The sequence below is a fragment of the Martes martes genome (genome assembly GCF_963455335.1).
Source record: "Martes martes genome assembly, chromosome: 7".
Taxonomy (NCBI): domain Eukaryota; kingdom Metazoa; phylum Chordata; class Mammalia; order Carnivora; family Mustelidae; genus Martes; species Martes martes.
Window position 1 is genome coordinate 55,380,433 of NC_137894.1, and position 15,767 is coordinate 55,396,199.

Here is a 15,767-nt window from a genome sequence, read left to right on the forward strand (position 1 = left end):
AAGTAAATATATATATTTACCTGAAATGGGTGAACAAGAACCACTTCATTTTATTACTTGGGAGAACATAACATTTTTAGAAATTGTCTCTTTTCTTGGAGGGGGTGTAAGGGCACTAACTGTATATCCTGGATTACTCTATTTACTAATTTTGCCACATGAAAACTTAGTCAAGTTAGTATTGGTAGAGTCTATTTTTTATTTTCTTTGGTTTCAGGATAAAATAGTACTCTACTCCAAGTGGGCAAGATACATTTTGAGGATCTCTGGATGCCCCACAGTATCCGTATCATCAAGGAGTCATTTTTGGTCCATTTAACAGACAGGAAAGGAGGTAGGATCTAAAGAATTAGGAAGTCACTTGATGGAGAGGAATTGTTTAAATACCAGTGTTACCATCAGGTATGAAAACGCCTTGCCTTCTGGGTGTATGTTTATAATTTAATTTTTTTGTATAAGCTACCGTGTCCATTCCAAAAATGTCCAAAACACTAAGAGGATTCAAAACATTCCCTGTCTCCTTTGTGAAAGGTGATTGCATATTGAGGATTTGGCTCCTCCTACTTCAAAGAAGGTAAACAAATTATGTTTCTGCAGGCTGGGGTCCTTGCTGACAGTCCCTTTCTGGTGGGATATTTAGTGTTATGAGGAGAAAAGAAATGAGATGGACAAAAGATAAAAGGTGGACAAAAGAAAAGAAATGAGATGGACAAAAGAGGAGAAGCCCAAAAAAAGATGAGGACAATGTGGGCAGGAGCATATGGATGCTTGTTGCCTCATCCCTGAAAGTTAACCACTGGGCAGCCTGTGGTTGAAGGGTGCTATGGCTAATTGCCTGAGAGAACTGCTGTGAGGCTCAATACTCCAGTATCCCAGGAGTTGCATGAACCAGTGAATCAAACTTGCCTCAGAATAGAGGCCAAATGAGAATTCATCCTACCAGCATATTGTCAAATCATTACCAGAGGGAATCGGTATTATGATTTGGGGGCCAATGGTATGCTTGCCTGATCTTTGGACCCTTGAGAAATATGCTTATTTGTGTCCCAGGAGACCCAAGATCCCTGGTGGGACATTGGATCCAGCAGAGTGGAGGGAGAGAAGCTCCTGTCCTTGTACCTTATGGCTGGACTCAGGCACTTCAAATCATCCCCAGCTAGGGTGAGCAGGAAATGAATATCCTTGCACACATTTCTTAATTTACAACATAGGAAAGTTATAAATGAAATTTCCAGTTTATTTTGTTGATCTTACATTAATGTATGCTTCTCCTTTGTCCATGTTTTATTTGGTTATGTAGTAAGGTTATTATTGAAATTTAGTTGTGTTCACAACAATCATATAGTTTTGGTACTCCCCCCTTCTTTTTTACAACATTAAGATCATAATTGGAAATATTTATCATTCAGTTCTCATAATCGTCTCTATCAAGTAGGATATTGACTATGGCTCTCTCTCTCTCTCTCTCTTTTTTTTTCCTTAGGAGTTATCAAGCAATGGTTATTTTATTTTTTCTGCAAGGATGTTAAGAGCAATTTAATATCCAAAGTGATGTCTTTGTTGTTATTTACCTAGTTTTGGTTGCATTCTTAATCTTTGCCATGCATTCTAAATCTGTGTTTACTAGATGTTAACACATTTAGAATTATATCAGAGACCAAAACACTCTTGTTTCATAAACAATATCAATAGAAGAATGAAAAGGATTATGATGGCTGCCGTCATAAAAACAAAATATTACCGAGAAGTGACTTTTAATTTCTTAATAATATGAAATCATTCTTCAAGTATCAATCTTCAAGTCAACTAGAAAACCTGAAAAGCAACATTTCATCTTAGAACTAGGAGACGCTCAAGGTCCTCTCCACTCTCCTGCTATGCTCCTTTCTCCTAGTTCCATTCTCCTTGCACAGTTGCTGTCATTCTTGGACTCCTTCTCTAGCTGTTCTGCCATGGTTCATATCCTCAGGCCTCCCTCAGTAACAGTGACTAACACACTGCTGATGGCATCAGGCCACCTCTGATGCTCCTCCCTGTCTCATATGTCCCTGTTGCTACAGAAGGCACAGAGGGATTGTAAAGTGGGACAGAAAGAGTAAAATCCTATAGCATCATCTTTCAATTAAATTCAGCAGAAAGCCTTACTAATCCATGAGTTCTTCTGTATATTATATTTAGGGCTTGGAATTCTTTGAGAAAATTGTTTTTGGCCTCTTTGGAAAACTGGTTTAAAAAACTGAAAAGCTAAATGTTCATCCTTCATGAGCTGTTATTTGTGTCTCATGGTGCTGCTGTGTAATCAAGCCAGGATATCTGCTAAAAAGATGTTTGTTTCTGTTAATAGATGGGCTTTTCTTTAAATTGCACCTCTGAGGAGAAATACCAGACCTGAAACAAACCCAAATGTGTTGTCAGAAAATTAGGTCTGGCTCAGGATGATTGAGTACATCCAGGTTGAATTCATGGTCCTACCTCCAGGTCCATCTTCCTTTAACTCCTCCCTTCCTGCTGCCTCAGGGGTGTGGGGAGAATATATACATGTGGTTCTTAATTTCATACTTCCCTTTCTCCCCAAATTCAATCCATCAGCATGTTGAAATTACATCACAAAAATCATCCACTTCTCCTCTATCTCTAATACTGCCTTCCTAGTCCAAGAGAAAACCATCTCTCTCTTGGATTTCTGAATGGGCTCCTAATTCATCTTACTTCTACTCTTATTCTTCTTCAGTCTATTCTCTACACAACAATAGCCAGTAGGATTTTTGTCCCCTTGCTTCGAATTCCCCAAAAGCTTCCCATTACATTTGGAATAAAAATCCCAACTCCTCACTGTGGATGAAAGGACCAGGGATGATTTAACATCTGCACACTTTTTTCAGCCCTTTCAATTTAATTGAGTATCTGCTATGCATTAGATACCAAGTGACACACTCGGTTGAGATAGAGTCTAAGATAGATTAAGGCTCATCCTCGAAGAGCTTGTGTTTTAGGAGATGAAGATATGTCATAAACAGAAAAGTTCAAGAGAATAAATATGATGTGTTAGACTGAGCTCTGAGGGAAGGCATCATGTAGAAGGTGGCATTGAAGTAAAAATCTGAAAGAGAAGATGGAATGCATCCTATGGCTATCCAAAGAAAGTACAAAGGAAGCTACTGAAGGATTTTATGCAGGTTTAGTTATGCAAACGGTTTTACAGTTTTAAAAGAATGCTCTGGATTCTGTGAGGAGAATAGAATTGAAGGAGGCCAAGGAGAAGCAAGCAGTCCAGTTAGGAAGCTATGGCCGTGGTCCAGGCAAGAGACCTGGGCCAAGGTGATGAATAGAAATGCGTGGTTAGATTCAGGTTAATGTGTCCAGGCCAAAAGGACTTATTGACTGATTGGTTGTGAGGTGGTTTTCAAGGCTCAGTCCTTTTGCACGTACATTTCCTTTGGCATGAGATATCCTTTTCATGTCTTGCCGTGATGAATCCTCATTCTTCAAGTCCCAGCTTAAGTGTCCTCTATTTGGAGACATCATCTGATGTCTTGCCTAAATTCCATTATTCTCTACTCAATTTGATTTTTAATGATTTTATTTGAAGATTTAAATAGCTGTTTGATCTTCCCACTACTGTAAAAGCTCCTTGAGGGCAGGGAGCCCCTCATCTTGTTCACCACTGAATTCATATCCCCTCGTAGAGATGGTACACACTAGGCATTCAATAGATGGTTTTTGAAGTATTGGATTATGTAGATCAGTGTGCTGGCTTATTAGATCTGTATAAGTACCCATAAGTTATCTGATTTCAATTGAGTAGATTTAAACTAAATCAAATTTTATGTGTCCCCGTTGGTTTATACATTGACAGAAAGTTTTGATAAATAGGTGATTGGTTTCTTCAGGAAACAGACTGCTCTTCATGCCCAGTGCCTAGCTCAGGGTGATGTGGACCAGGTGCCCTACCTTCCTCTCTAAGCTTCAGTTCCATAATCTGTAAAACAGATATAAACCTCATCCCTGTTTTAAAGAGTTGCTGCGAGAATTAAATGGGATAATCCATATAAAGTATGTAACATGGTTCTGACTATATTATAAGCACTTAATGTGACTATTATTATTATTATTATTGATATTCATTGCTGAAAAAAGGGGAAGTTTGTGACATCTGAGGACCTTACAGACCAGTAAGCATGCTGCTATTTATTCCTATTGTCTGTAAATAGAAATTGTTATGTTAATATTCAAATCTCCTTTCCAAAAATATTTTACAGTTGTATATTCTTCCAAGGTAATTCTTAGAACTGGTTTAAGTGATTAACTTTCTGATTCTTTCTATGATTGAAACAGATTTAATTAAAGACCAGCCCTCTTAAGCTTCATATGTAGAAAGGTTTTCATGGTATTAGGCTTTTAGAAATTCTAAAATGTAGAAAGAGGAAAAAAAAACATTTGACTCCTCAGATGTGTGCAAAGAATAGCAAACAATTATATCTACTAAGAAGATTAAAAATACCAGTAAACATCAGCTAAATATCCTTTGATTTTCAATATGAAAAATGTATCAGAATTCCGCATAGCAGGTTACTATTGAGAGTCACTTATTTTTCCTCAGTAAACATCTATAGTTTTGATGATATGGTGTCATCATAAGGTAAAATGTCAATATGCTTAAGGACCTAGCATTGTGAAAACACAGGTTTTTAATATTTAAAAGGTTTGTGCAATTGTAAATAAGACAGTGCACCCAATATCAGAGCTAGCTTCGTGAGAAAAACATGCTAAATTTCCTTGACCTACTTTCATCTTCATGTTTAGGAAACAGTGTCTAAGAAGTAAACAAAGTAGTTGTGCCTCACGTAGGAGATGATTATTGTTTGAATTTATGATTCATGCCTTGAGCAAAATTTTGTTTGTGGCCTCATTTGCAACCATAATTTACAACTTTACCAGGGATATGCTGTGTATTTGGGAGGTAATATATCAGACTTGCTTTGTACTGGAACAGTTTTCTAGCTCTGGGTGTAGTATTTTCTGTGTTTCTGTTAGCTATAAAATTTCTAGGCATAACATTTATTGTAGCAAATATGGAAATTTTTTAAAAATTGTATTCCCCTTAGGAATGTCTTATTGTATTTATACTTATTATAGCTAAATCCAACTAGTGTTTAAAGGAGTTGTTAATCCTACAAATATCTGGTTGCACGAGTAGGAAGAATTAACCTTTTCAGATTCTTTGAGAATAAAGATTGCCTCATTTCTGCATTTTGTGTACCTCTCATCTAAGAAACTAATAAACAACATGTGACTCAGATATGCTATTTGTGTGCGCCCTTGAAATCCAGACTTTTTTTTTTTTCTATTGCAAATACTAAGTAGGCTGCAATACTGAAAAATGAGTTTTGCCTTATTCCCTTTGATCTATGAGTTAGTGAAGAATTTCCCAAAGTACTCACTGGAAGTTTTGTTGTCTGTTCTAGTTTCAGTTGTCTTGAGCAATACATCCTGAAATACTAGGGATTTTTAAAATAAATAAGCAAACAAATACATCCATAAAGCTACTCCAAGTTGCCAAGATCCACAACTGATTGTAAGGTTCTTCCTAATATTGGCTTATCTCTTCGCATGTTCGTATTTGGTCATTTTTTATTAGCATGAGCTTTTTTTAAGACTAGTATTTATTCCTCCAAATAAATATTTAAAAGTTAACTTTAAACTTCCACTGGAAAATTTGAGGTAGCTTGATTTGGAAATAGTCATTTTCATAAGTACAAATAACAAATATGATCCCAAGCTATATTTTAAATTACTAAAATTAAAATTTTTATCCAATTATATACATTTAAAACACCGTTCAGACAAGAAATTACTGCCATCTCTCCTGTTTGCTGATATAATCTGTGAGACAGGAAGCTAAAAGCCTGAAGCAAATTTAAAATTTTAGGAGAAAAGCTTGATAATGAACATTGGTCTAATATGCTTCTTGCTGCATGTGCTTGCATCATAAAATATAGATCAACCTAGCATCGGGCTCCTCCAGAAGTTTTTCCCTCCTCAAGTTCTTAGCAGAGTTTTTCTTGACAATAAAAGCAAGTAGATGGGATAGTCTGCTGAGAAGGGACATGATTATTTTTATTGGTGGGCACAGTAGGGAAGAGGGAAATAGGATTTTGCCTTTTGTCTTGAGCTAGGACTTCAAAAACAAAATTAAAACTGTTTAGTAGTTCGTAGGCCTGAGTCATTTCTGCACCATTACATATTTCTTTTCTTCCCCCAGCAATTATTCATTGAGCTATTATAACTAACCACAGTAATTTTCTTAGAACAAAGGAGAGCATGGCAACAATAGCTTTAAAAATGACCAAGTTTAAATGCCCAAGGTCAGAGTGTAACATTTTGATTTCTGTAAGTATTTCAAATGCTACAGGCTTTATGTAATAATTTTAATGTGAAAAATATGCAGGCCACGCTTCACTGCTCTTTGCATATACTGCAAAGAGGAAAAAAACCTTAAAAATTGCTTAACTTTAATTGAGCAAAAGGATTCACATGTGATCTGAACTTGTGGCTCATAATTCCTCTAGACAGCTTCAGTTGCCGTGTGATGATCCTAATTAAATTATGTAACGGCACTGAACTAGCTAAGCCAAAGGGCCTGTTCTTTCGTATCACCTGGCCATTTAACTCTTTGCAGGATTTTGAGTTTTGGACTCCGGTCTTCTACCGCGATTTTGTCTGTTTTTCATTGTTAAGGGTCGGAAAACACAATAGTGACGGAATACGCCTTGAAAGTTTCAGCCTGTAGGTGGCAGCATTGTAAGGTTTTGGAAGTCTTGAGCTCGGAGGTCTCAGCCTGTTCTAGCTGCCTTTCCCCCCCACGCCTCAACCTCCACCGCCTCCCCCCACCCCCACCTCATCAGGCCCAGCTAACATCATTACACACTCATGTCAGGTAAAACTAAAATGGAGAGAAATGTCATAGCCAAAAAATTAGGCTTTGTTCACTTAGGTCTGTGTTTCATTATATCTCTGATAATATGGTACATTTGTAATTCTGACCTGAGATTCAGCTAGCTGAGGCTTCTCAGTAGTCCGAAGTTAACCCATTACAAACCATACACCTTCAAGATAGGCATTTCACCAAATACAGGGAGGGAAATTATACTTTGGGCGAATAATTAATTTAACTTAAGCATACCTATTTTAATCACTTGGGAACAAGTCAGAAGCCTTCAAGAATACATTATCAAAATCACCTTATGAGGTCCCACAGCAACCTTAGCATCCTGATTAAGATTGCTCTTTCTTTCTTTAATCTTTCTTTCTTTCTTCCTTCCTTTTTTCCTTCTTTCTCTTTCTCCCTCCCTTCCTTCCTTTTTCCTTCTTTCTCTCTTTTTCTTTTTTCTCTTACCCTTTCTTTCTTTCTCCTTCTTCCTCTCTTTCTTTTTCTTTCTTTCTTTCCTCTGTGCATGGCCACCTCTTTCAGTCTAGTTAAGTTATACGATTACTTCTCTAATTTGGGCAGAGTAGAAAAGAAACAAAAATTTACCAAATTTGATATATGTGTTTCAAAAGTCATGATTTCTGTGACTTTTAATAATGCATTACTTTCTATAATGTTAATATTGTTTAAGATTATACAAATTGAATCATAATTAATAATAAATACGTATATACAGATGCTGGCATGGATTTCATTGACTCTGATGTTTTTCATAAGACCCACGGAAATCTTACAGTTTCATCTTGTACACTTCTCATCCATGAAAGTTACACTTGAAAAATGTCCCTAGGTGATAATGGAAATGGTATAGCATAAGGACATTGGTATCAGGTCTTATATGAAGTCTTTCGTTAACTGAATCCTTAGGGAAATAGTTTCTGAGGTCAAGATTGACAAAATTATTTAAGTATTATTGAAAATATAAAACAAAATTGTTTCCTCAATAAATATAATTAGGTGTATATACTGCAGTTTCAAGAACAAGCACTGATATTGGGACCAGCTCTTTAAATAAAATAGGACCTCTGTGGTCTCTGGAGGGAACATGCATAAAGCAAAGTAAATGATTTTCTGTCAACACTAAGTAGACAGGTGCTTACATTGAACAGCATTCTAATATGTCTCTGAATATTTATGTCTTCTTTTTCAAATGCATTGCCCATGAATGTCACAGCTGTCAAATGTCTGTACACAAGAAGATAAAAAATGAAATTAATAAAAGGCGGATCAACATTTCGTTTGTTTGGAACACTTTTCCTCCCTTTTCCTTTCTTTTTCCTTCCCTCCTTCCTTCTCTCCTTCCTTCCTTCCTTTTTTTTTTTTTTTTTTTTTTTTTTAAACTCAGCTGTTTTTTAGGATTTGGGCACATCTGCATTTTCTAAAAGGCCAAGGGAAATGTGAGTTGACTTGTATTTTAGGCCGGCACCAGGGTCTGTCTCAGTATTTAAACACCCAAATAATCAATGGAATTAATTACCAAGAGAACCAGGGTCTGAGGAGTTTTCTAGCCATTTCCGCTGTCCATGTGCTTGGTTTGCTTGGGTGCCACTAACGAGATTCTGACAGGTTGTCACTGCCCCAACCCGAAACTCAAGTTTGTGAGGTGAGAGGCTCTTAAATCTTTCTGCTTCTGTAGTCCAGAGTTTTAGCTCTACTGAGTTAGTGCCAAAACAAGCCATCATGTGCCCTCAGAGTTATAAAGGAATTTGGCTTTCAGAGTGGAGATGACTAAATAGAATTGGTGGTGGCTCAAAGCATTGGAAAAGTCAACAGATCCTACCTCTCTGACTCTCATGGTTACCAAAAGGACCATGTATACCAAGAACACGTGTTGGGATGAACTCGGCAGTCACTTGACAAGCATTTATTTATTAAGAAGCAGCAAATTTTGAGGTGTCTGGATTATTACTACTAACTAGTCCTCAGCCAAAATATCCTCCCAGCTACTTCTGTATACACCCTGAATTGTCTGAACCAACCATCAGGCCAAAGGAAAAAATGTAATTTAAATGCTGAACTAGGATTTAAACGTAGGGACGTGCTGCAAGGGCAAAACAAGGTTTTGTCCTTAATGAGAACTTTTCTAAAGGAAAACTCTCCAAATCATCCAAAAGTTATAGTAAAACTTCCTCCATTTACTGAAACCTAAAATTTGTTTTCCAGATTTTGGTGACCTAATTGGTATTTCATTGATAACCACAAATATGAACCAGGAGTAATACATGCCAGTTAGCTCAGATTTGATTTGGGGAACATGCTGATTGCCCCGATTTTGTTGTATTTATTAAAGTTAAAAAAAAAAAAAGTCACCCATAATGTCAACTATGGACTTTGGGTGATTATGATGTATCAGGGTATGTTCAACAATTGTAACAAATGCACCACTCTGGTGGGAGATGTTGACAATGGGGGATGCTATGCATATATGAAGGCAGGGGATGGATGGGAAATCATGTTCCTTACTCTTAATTTTGCTATGAACCTAATACTTCTCTAAAAAAATTAAGTCGATAATAAAAAACAGGTAAAACACCCACATGGTTCAGTTCTAATTTGAAGATGTTCACTGGGCTTTTTTTTTTTTTTCCCCCAAGAAAATTTCAGTTGAGTTGGCAATCTAATTAAACAAATATTTGAGTCTATTTATATTTGGAGTTCTACAGTTTGTTATATAGCTTAGTTTGAGTCCCTTTGGTTAGCATTGTGCTATTGATATGGAGCACTTCAATATAATATCAACCTATTTCAAATCAGCAATTTAACCTCTCATCAGTAAAACTGTGGGTGATCCGATCGGCAGGACTTATAAGCATTTTTTGAAGGTTGCTGCTGATCCTTGGCTTCAGCCTAGAAGTTTGCTGCATCTCTGCCCATTGAAACTCTATTCCTTTATCAAGATCCAACACAAACACAAAAACTTCCATCAAGCTCTCCCTGAGTCTCCTTAGACAGAACTATTTTTTTTTGTCCTTTTTGTGTACCACTTTGGATGTGTTTCAATTAAAGTATGATATTATGCTTTGGGTTAAAAATGGTTGTTTATGTGTTTACTTTTTCCAATATGTCATAAGCTCTTTGAGAGCGGGGGTTTTGTCTGTTTTGAAATTTGTACTATCACAGTTCTAGTACTCTTGTCTGCAGATTACTTATAAGTGTTATGGCTTTTGATGTTGGTTGAATCTTTGTTGTTGCTCATTTTGTTTGTCAGTTTGTATTGGTTGGAATGGGTCACTTCGAAGGGAAAAAAAACTTATAGCTATAAAATATCATCTAAATGCTTACATTGAAAACCTTCTAGGGTATTTCACAACACAGACACAGAATATCTAAAAAATATGCAACCATTATAAGCAGTTCACTCCTCAGTTCACATTTCAAATAGGTTGCATCTGTTTCTAATCAGGTAACTGAATGATTAGCAGGAGAAAACATATGATTAGAAAGCATGCAACCCTTACTGATATGTATTATTTTTAAAGCTCTCCAAAGCTAAGGTCAATAAAGAAATACTACATGCAGCAAGAAGAGCTAGATTAGAAGAAGAGTTTCAGCTGTAAACCCTTTTGTGAGCTGTTGTAAAAACAGAACTAATTTAACTGATGAGTTGAGGCATTTGGGACTGACATGCAAACTAAGGAATGTGCAAACAGAGGAGAAGAATGGTGACTAGAAAAATTATGAGAGTTGTAGCTGAAGAAAATAAAAAAAAAGTTTACTGAGTAGAAAGTTAATGAACAGATGATTTCATTCCTTTTTATAGACTCATACTTTAACTCAAAGAAAGCTAGTAAGAATAATAGGGGAAAGCCCAAAGTTTGAAAAAACAAAATGAAGAGAGGCTATTACAAACAAAAAATGTTGGAAAGTTCTTTGTTTACTTTCATTATTAATGGGGAAAAACCAACTTTCTTGAGGTTATATATCATTTTAAGATCATACTTATCTCTTAGCTTAATCCATCACATTGAACTACCTCTCTTTTGAACAGTTTTTACACCACTGAGCTTGAAGTTCACAGAAAGAATGAACAAAAAGCTCTGTTCTCTACTCCTGATTTGAACCAGACACAACTTACTCCAACACTGCATGCTGTCCTTCAGTTAATTACCCTCCTGAATTCTATCAGATGTCCCCCTGTCTGCAAGCCACAGACAGTCTGCAAGGGTAGAGAGGTATGGCGAAATTTGCTCTTGGTAACTTGCTTTTTGAATTGACTTGGTAATATTTTTCCAGAGTTTATTGCAGAAACTGGCTACATTTTTCTGCAGACCATCCTTACTCAGCATAGTTGAGACTCTCATTGGCTTAGCAGAACTTAATGTCTGAGAACTCTCGGGTACATAGCTATCCTTTTTTTTTTTTTTTTCACAGCCATTCTGATAAGAAGAGAAATTTGGTCTCTTGTGAAAGTCCACTATGCATACAATGCCTTTTATAACACTGGGTTTATTATTATTATTTTTTTAAATTGGATTTTGAGACTCAAGTGAAACTTAGAGTTCCAAGTTCAAAGGAACTTGAAGCCATGGGACCCTTAGCCTTGGGAAGTACTGAGAAATCTTGAAAATATAGGTCTCCAAAGAACATGCGGTAGGGACCTTGAACCAATTTTAACTAAATGTAAAGGACGGAATAACTTCACCTGACACTGGATTTACTTTTTGCCATTATTTTTCCTCTTCTGGGTATTTACAAGCTTATAACTTAATTACATGCTGTAGTTAACGAACATGATTTGAGCAATTGTTTTTCTGAAGGCTATCCTTCTGATCAAATTCAAAGGTTTAATAACCAAAGTTTATAGGAATTTTTAATATGAAACTTGAAATATGGGTCTATTTTCTTTATTAAAATGCCACTATGTCACTTATATAATTCTAGTATCTACTTTAAAAAATAACAAAACAAATCTTTAAGAAAAGACACATTGATTCTTATAATTTTATCCCAAATTATTTCTATTGCAGCTTTTGCCAATTAAGCTGTGTTCATGTTCAAATAGAATAGCTGGTGTCTGTTTCCTATATGGTTTTCATAGGCTTGAAGATCATTTATATTAGTCTTTAACCTTTCTAGCTCCAGTCCAAATAATTCCATGTTCCTTGATCTTTTCCCAGGGATCTTATTTTCCATAAATAATCACAAAGCCTCTAGACCCATAAAATCTTATAATCCAGGATCTGTTATATTTCTTTTCTTTTTTTTCCCCCTTTCCTTTCCTTTCCATTCCTTTCCTTTCCTTTTCTTGATAAAAAGAATAAAGAGACTATAAGAACTGCTTCTTCAAAAATTGTGGTAAGACAGAGTATTTAACATTTTTAATTTTAGCATTAAAGTTGTAGATTTTCCTCATAGTTTATCTTTTGCTCAAGACAGTCAATAAAACCTCTTTTCTAAAATTCAGACTACACATTTATGTCAATCAATTTACACCCTGCAAAACAAACCAGCTCACCACTCAGATCAATTTCTAAGCACATAGGAATCTAGGCAAGCACTTGTCTTTATAGAACAACTTAGTTTAAGCAATTAACAATCAAGCCCTATACACGTAAACACACTATAATTAACTGTTTAATAGTGGAAGCTTGCTTTTCACATTTTTCCCTTTGAGTGTAGTCAAGGTGAATTACTTGGTTTTTCCATCACTAAATGCTACAGCAGCTCAGTCTTTTGCAAGTCTCCAGTCTCCACATATTTTCCTATACCCACTATATTTGACAGTAAAACTGCCAAGCTCCATTATTTCCAACTGGCAGCAATTTAATACATAGTTGAGTCAGTTATTTAGCTAAATAAATTGCTTAAAGTTAACTCTATTTGTAAGACCACAAGGTGTTTCTAAAATGTGCTGCCCTTTTATATCATAAACCTGGATTAGGTTTACAACCCCATTTCCCCTCAGCAGTTTATAAATCAAACAAAGAACATAGAACAATGCATAAAAATCCCTGTGAAACCACCCTCAGAGTTTTTGTTAATGACAAAAGCATACTGGGAGCTGGATTTACTCTGTATGGTGAAGAATAAAAGTTTGGTTTAGAGTAACCAGAATTTGTAAGGGTTATCCAAGCTCCTTTAAGAGTGATCAACTTTGAAATGAGAATTTTGTGAGAAGCCACAAGCCATCTGTCCCATGCTTTATCTAGAAGAATGTCAGGTCATGCTAAAAAGCTTTGAGCATGCCCTTCCATCTCCTTTCCTCCTACCTATTAAGAAACATGCCAAGTGTTCTTAAAAGTACATGGGAGAATAAATATTGACTTACGATTGCTCATTAAATATAAATGAACAAATACACATACACACAAACACACAAAAACACACAGTGCCCACAATGAGCACCACTTAATCTGGCCCAGATGTAATGTTTCCTTTTCCAGTTAATCGGAATAGGTTTCTGAGCCAGATTAAATGTAGCCACTGCTTTCACCAAAGGTATATTTAAAAGAGTAGAAGGAAGCTAAAGATTAGGGCATTTTCTGTACGAGCCCCAATGACTAACTCTCTTCTAAAAGTGAACATACTTCATTTTTATGACTTACTTCAAGATCTATGTTTAGATAGGGGGAAAAAAACCTGTCATGGTTCAATCTGCAAAGAGTACTAACCTATAGATTAGAAACCCAGATTGTATTTAAATGCGTATCATTTCATTTAGATTTAGAAATTAGCCATGATGAAGTCTTAAGGGAATGGTTTTACGTGCCAAGTGACATCCTTAGTACTCTGCAGAGCAGAGCCTGGAATTTCTTGGTTAGTCATTTTCTGAAAGGATATGGATGGCAGAGTAGGTAACCTTACCTAGTAAGGTACTGTCAACTCTACCTTATCTATACTAACAGGAGGGAGATAATCTCCAAAGCGTTTGCTCTGGAAGGACAATTTTATATTCATTTAACTTTAAATACGGACATACTGCTCTAAGGAGAGTTGAAGTTGTTTTCATTCTATCTCTGCTCAGGAGGGTATAGAAAATCTACCTCTTTCTCAACTTGCCTGCCTCCCACACCCCACTTCCCTACCCTGTTCCACTTCTTGCCAGGGGAGACTAACGTCTGGTAGACTGAGCTCCAGTTTGAAAAGATTTGCATGATTTATTTCTTAAGTTCAAATTCAGGAGCACAGACTTTGAGAAATGAAGATTGATTAAGCAAAAAGGTGGTCGGGGTCAAGATAGATTCATCAGCAGAAAGAAGCCTAGAAATCCAGCCCCCAGCTTTGATTCCTTGGCTATTATAAACCCCTCTATTCTGCTGTGGGCCACCACTGACTGTAATTCGGGCTCTTCTGTAAGTCCAAAGAGATGATAAAATATTCGCCAGAGTCGTTAAGACCAAAGCACCACTTAGGTTGTTTGACTTTCAGCTTTTACTGGTGAGAAGTGAGACATTTGCAAAAGACAACAAAGCAGAGAAACACCCACAGCTAATCAAGGGTATACAGACCAGAAACAAAGGCAATTATTTACTAAGCCAGCTTTTACTTATAGGAGGGAAAGAAGATAAATACAATATTAATAATGAAAGTACGTAAAATACAAAAACCTAGGTTAATTTATCTTAATTTTTCAGTATGCCTACCAAACTGCCAATAAACAAGACAAAGAGAGCATTCTGTGATTTATCCTCTTTTTGCCTACCTCGACTCTTCAGGGAGAGTTAAAGAAAGGCTAAATTTCCAGAAATCAAACAAAAAGGAAGAAGTAAATGATCTTAAGAATCCATGAATTTATTCTACCAAAAAAGCTTGAAAGCAACGGATAAGATAAAAGTAGAAACAAAGCAAGACCACCCACCCAAAACTGCATAAAAACTTTGATACTAGTTATCTTTAAGAATTATTTCATTGCTCGGAGAGAATGCACTTTGCAAAGAAGGGGAAATACCACAGAAAGGCCACAAGAAAGAGACAATGTGGCTGAAATAACTGGACATGTTCTATGAAAACGTATCGATGTATTTCAGATCTCAGAATCATTGGGTCACAGTTCTTCTTGTTTAAGTTTATTAAATGTGAATTGTAGAATATTTGTCTACAGTAGGCCAATCCCCTAACAAAATATGTGTGGAGGGGCACCTGGGTGGCTCAGTCGTTAAGTGTCTGCCTTCGGCTCAGGTCATGATCCTGGGGTCCTGGGATCAAGACCTGCATCAGCGGGAAGCCTGCTTCTTTTTCTCCCACTTCCCTGCTTGTGTTCCCTCTCTCGCTGTGTCTCTCTGTCAAATTAAAAAAAAAAAAAAAATCTTTAAAAACAAAACAAAACAAAAAACAAAATATATGTGGAACTTAACTAGGAGCTATAACTTGAGGTGACTGTATCTTGCTTCTGATCTGAGTTCTGCTCCTCCTTGGTCTCCTGTCTCTGCATCACTTCCCGATTCTAACTTAAGCCACTCTCCATCACTGCTTGTATTGTTCCATGTCGTGCCCACGCTTGTTTTTTATTTGCAGTGATATGCCAATTACATAGAATTCTCCATCTTTGTTATCGTCCAAAGTCCATAGTTTACAGCACAATAACTTCAGTGTTTGCATTTATTTCTGTAAGTTAGTTCTTCTCACTTCTAATGTGTTATTACATAACTTCTTGCACATAATAGAACTTCAAGAAGTGTCGAAATTCTCTTCTACAAATACGCCTACTTCACTGCCCTTAAATGCTTTCCCCTTTCAGTGCTATTCTGGTGGGAAGGGATTTATATACATTGTTGCCGCCTGCACAAAACAGAAACCCTCTAGAAGGGACTCCTTAGTTATAAGCCCTTTACATTATATT